Genomic DNA, 5196 nt, shown 5'->3' on the forward strand with positions numbered 1-5196 from the left:
TACACAAAAAAAAAGAAAAAAAAAAAAAAAGAGGGGGGGGGGGGGGGGATATTTGATGTGACAATGCTGCAGGGAAGGAACACTTAAAGACCTTCTCTCCTTGCGCACTTGTCTATTCCTTTAAATTACAGCTTCCTTATTTGGAAGAGCCTTCGGAGGGAATCAAATGCATGAAGTACTGTCCCCGTTAGGCTGTTTGAAGAAGAAAGAGACTGGATTTATACCCTACCCTTCACTGCCCGAAGGAGTCTTGGAGTGGCTTACAATCTCCATTCCCTTCCCCTCCCCACAACAGACAACCCACAAGGTAGGTGGGAGCTAAGAGAGCTCTTTCAAGGACTGCTCATGAGAGAACAGCTCTGAGAGAGAATGTGTGACTGACCCAAGGTCACACCAGCAGCTGCATGCTGAGAAGTGGGGAATCAAACCCGGTTCTCCCAGATTAGAGTCCACGCTCCTGACCCCTACACCAAACTGGCTCTTGAGATCAAGAGAGTTGTGGCTAGTGAAATGGGTCAGAACCAGGCTAGGCTGACCGGTGGTTGGCTTCAGTATCAGGCGGCTTCCAATGTTCTCGGGGTGTGAGTGATCCTACAGACTTCTCACCCTGCCTGGATGGCCCAGGGGAGCCAGATCTCATCAGATCTCGGAGGCTACGCAGGGTCAACCCTGGTTTGTGCTTGGAGAGGGAACCACTGAGGAAGTCCAAAAGTTGCTACACGTGGCGAACCAACCCTGAACCTTTCTTGCCTTGAAAACCCTACGGGGTGACCATAAGTTGCTTGTTGTTCCCTCTAAGCTGTGGGGTCCTGTGAGCCAAAATTCTACTTTGTGAGCGACTGGACTTAAAGTTCTGAGCGAGCGATTTGGCTGCTGCATCAATCAGTTTGCTCTGGAGCCATCCCTCCTGAGCTAAGACAAAAATGTGTGAGCTGGAGGCTAAAAAACTGTGAACTCGCTCACACTAACTCAGCTTAGAGGGAACACTGCTTGTGACCTGATGGCACTTTTCACCACTGCAGCCTACTTGCTGGTGCGGCTTCGTGCTGCAACTCACCCGACTTGATTTGCAGCCAGACAGTGACGCAGGCATGTTCGCCGTAACCACACCACTCGGTAGTGCCGGTACAGCTGTCCCCGATCGCCTTGCAAGTGTCACACTTCAAAGAAGCGCCTGGGAAGGGAATATAAAGAACAACTGCAAGTAGTACGTGGCATAAAACTCTGAGCGTCATCTGCAGGGAGGGGGAGGACAGAATCTAGGCTTGCCACGTCCCCCCGGGGGGCGGGGAAACCCCCACCCCAGAGGCCCATTCCCCGCTATCGCCGGATCGGGCCGCGGGGGGAACTCCACCCCAATGTGCACGTCACCAGGAAGGGCCGCAACCATGCCAGGCACACTGGGGGCTGGGCCACGGTCATCCGAGGGAAAACTCTATGCTGTTCCCTCGGATGGCCGTGCCCCCCCCCCCAGCGTGCCCGGTATGGTCGCGTCACTTCCTGGTGATGTGGATGCGGTGTGCGCGCGCTTCGCACACACGCACGCGCTCCGGGATCGACCTGGGAGTCCCCACTTCAAGATAAAGTAGGACTTGGCAACCCTAACGGAATCCCACACAGCTGCGTCATGGGGTGCCCTCTTCGGTGGCTTATCTCTTCCCCATCTCAGGGACCTTGTCCAGCTCCGCGGTTTCCCATACTAGAAAAACATAAATAAATTTGCTTTGGAAGCAGGCCCTGCAAAGGCCGCAACGGCGGACTCTTTATTTCACCTTGCCCAATTCATGCTGCTCTTCCTAGCTGCTGTTTTGTGGAATCTATTCCAATTGGGCTATTTGTCAGAAAGGAGATGAGACCAGAACCAATGGGAATGAATAAAGAACAGGGAAAAGAAGGATCTGATGAATAAGACAATTACAGAATAGAATGAAAAGCATAAGCATATCATGGCCCCGGTCACACGGGCCGGATATCGTGGGGGGGGGCGTGGCTGTTTGCCCCGGAGCGAACTACCGTGTGGCAGCCGGATCAAATGTCCCGCCCAATGTCCCGTGGTTGGGGGGAGGTGCCAATCATACCTCACTCCTGCGGCATGACAAAGAAGCGCCATCACGGGGGTTGTGTTGTTTTTTTAATCCCAAGTGTTTGCATGCGCCGTTGGGTGCTTGTGCGCACCCATGGAGACTTGACACAAAAAAAAACTTTTCACGACAGGACATGGGCGGGCGCTGGATGCCATAAGCTAACACCGGAAGCGTGATCTGATGCCCGCCCTTGCCTCGCGGTTTCCGGAAACTAGTACCTCGGAGGTACTAGTTTTTTACAGCGCATCTTCGGCGGGAAGCCTCGAGTGAGCCACGGGAGCTTTACGCTTCCCCGATGTGGCAGTGAGATCGCGCCTGGAAAATCCGCCTATCTTCCGTCTCTCTAGCATGCCTAATGCTCCGTGTGAACAGGCCCATGTTTAGGGCACCCTTCGGCTCTGGGTACCCCCTCCCTGCATCCATCCCTCCAGAGAGCAACTTGGCCAACATCCAGGGCTTAGTTTGACGTGGGGTTCTCCAAGGCAAAGCCCAGAATTGGCTTCCACTGACTTGGCCTGGACACGTGAACGGAACAGAAAATCAGGGACATTCCTTCTTGCCTCCAATGGGTTGATTAGATGGGGGTTAACCCCTTCTAATTCTACACCTTCCCTTGGACCAAGTAACTTTTTTTGGCTTGGAGAAGCTGCTCTGGAACCAACTGATTCAGCCGTTCCTTACCTGTAGCCAGAAGCACAGAGAAAAGGATCAATCCCAGGAGAGTCCGCATTGCGATGGGAAACCGTGAGGCAAACTCCTGAGCAAATAGCTCTCGACTCTCTCTCTCTCTCTCTTGGTCTCTCTCTCTCTCTCTCTCTCTCCCCCTTTGATGCCTTTTGATGTTTACTGGAACACGGACCTCTGTACCAGAAGAAAAACATGATTATTCAGAAGCTGTTGACCCGAGTTAGCACTGCCAAAGAAGTCCACCACTGCTATACAGAGGCAGGCAACGGCCAACCACTGCTGTTTGTCTCTTGGCTTGAAAACCTCATGGTCTCTCAGCCCCACCTACCTCGCGCGGGGTATGTTGTGGGGAAGGGAAAGGAAACTGTAAGCCACTCTGAGACTCCTTCAGGTAGTGAAGGGCAGGATATAAATCCAAGCTCCTCCTCCTCCTCGAATGGGTTGTGACTAGATGTCTATCCCCTCTCCCGTGGGTGCTTTCACACACACTAAATAACTTACTTTCAATCCACTTTCAGTGCACTTTGCAACGGGATTTTACTGCATGAAATCGCGAAATCCACTTGCAAATAGTCGCTGAAGTGGACTGAAACTCCATTACTATGATGAAGAAGAGATTGGACAGGCACACTGGCCTTTCTCCCTGTCTTTACTCTTCTGCCACTGCCCTCTTTGAAATGAAGATTGCGTTCTCGGGGACCATTTCCCCTTCCTCCTTCTCCCTCTTTCTGGACGCACCAAGAGAGGGACATGCGGTCCTCTCTTGGCACCATGAGGCAGACGGGCCTCTCACCATCCGCCTCTATCCTTTAGCGAGTAAGTTAGTACTCTGTCATAGCCCTCCTCTTTCCCATCCCAAGTGCGCTTCTCAAATAAAGAGAGTATTCCTCGTCTAAACTTGCAACACGGCTCTATGTAACTTTGTAAGCGGAGGAACCTGGCCAAGTGACACTGCTGCATTTGTATGAAGCACTCTGCTGACTGTTGTAAGAATGCACCTGTAGCACTTGTCAGTCTAAACTAACCCTGTATAGTGTTACCTGCACCTCTAGATTCGTAATGGTCTGGTAGGTGCCCCTTACCAAAGTGGGTAGAATGTTAAAAGAAAGTTAGCTGGAATGCAACACAAGGTTATTTAAACAATAAAATAGTTTATTAGCTAAAGACATGCAAGAAATACAAAACAGAATACTTATTTCAAAAGAAAAAAAGACAGTCAGTGGTTATATATATATAACAAAGATTCCCCATGCACAGAAAGCTTTCTGGACTCACCCCCAGAGACCACAAAAGACAAAGCCTTCCCTGTATCTCCGAGAGTCAGTGCTGAAATGAAGCTTCTGGCCTTTTTTTATACCATTTTGGTCCCATACATTTCGATAGAGCCATAGAAATCATAAACTGCATCAGTTAATCTAACTGCCCTGTTAATTGTGTTCCATCAGGGCCCAGGAGATGTTCACACATTCCAGGGGCAAAGGGGCACCCTGATGCTCCTTTGCAAAACAATGCAAGATAGCATTCAAATCTCTAAATGACAAAGACAAGAATGTTACAATTTCAGGGTGTTTTTTAAATTTTACATTTAAACCCACTATTTTATTTTTCTCACAACACTGACTAATGGCGACTGGACTAAACCACACCAGTTAACCTCGATATTCCTCTCCCATATAAAGTGGCCTCCTCAGCAAGGTCCCTTTTAAGCTGTGGAGTCCTGTGAGCAGAAATGCTACTTTCTGAGCTGCTGGCATGAAAGTTGCGAGGGGGCGGTTTGACTCCTGCGTAAATTTGTTGGCTCTGGAGCCGCCCTTCCTGAGACGAGACAAAAATGTGTGAGCCGGGGGCTAAAAAAATTATGAGCTAGCTAACACTCACTCAGTTTAAATGGAACACGGCTCCTCAGCCAATCCACTTGACTCCCTTTCTGGCCCCTTTGTAAAAAATGGGAATTTCATTCTAGCAGCGAGCATTCTGGGACAAGGAAAGCCTCGGCCCCCTTAAGACCTCCCCCACAAAGTGCCCCATCTCTAGTAGCCCAAGAGACTCACCTGCAGCATGAAGGTTCCAAGGTGGCAGACTGGATCCAGATGTGTCCTGTGCATTAGAGCTGGAGGGGGGAAAATCTCGAAAGCAGCAAAGTCACCGCCTTTGGGGGGGGGAGGAGAGCAGCTAAGAAAGGAGACCACACCCCTTCCAGGGAAAGGGCCTTTTTGCATCAGTTGGTCCCACCTTAATGCTGCAGAGCCGACTCCTGTTTCTTTGCAGAAAGGGCCTCCCCAGAAAGCTCTGTAACCTCCTATGGCAGTCGATCAGAAGAGCCCTGCCCTGTTTATCTCATTACCTTTCAGAATCAAAGTGCACTGAAAGTGGATTGAAAGTAAGTTATTTAGTGTGTGTGAAAGCACCCACGGGAGAGGGGATT

General features: G+C 50.4%; 1 long non-coding RNA gene across 1 annotated transcript in view; it reads right to left on the reverse strand.

The window, feature by feature from the left end:
* Positions 1–4885, reverse strand: part of LOC107116189 — a 7904-nt gene extending 3019 nt beyond the window's left edge. The window contains exons 1-3 of the long non-coding RNA XR_001482700.1: positions 4823–4885; positions 2766–2945; positions 1058–1174 (exon numbers count right to left, since the gene is read on the reverse strand). This is a non-coding gene — a long non-coding RNA (uncharacterized LOC107116189). The remainder of the gene's footprint in view (positions 1–1057; positions 1175–2765; positions 2946–4822) is intronic.
* Positions 4886–5196: the final 311 nt, after the last annotated feature.

This window comes from Gekko japonicus, unplaced genomic scaffold (assembly GCF_001447785.1).
Source record: "Gekko japonicus isolate JY-2015 unplaced genomic scaffold, Gekko_japonicus_V1.1 scaffold8272, whole genome shotgun sequence".
Lineage (NCBI taxonomy): Eukaryota > Metazoa > Chordata > Lepidosauria > Squamata > Gekkonidae > Gekko > Gekko japonicus.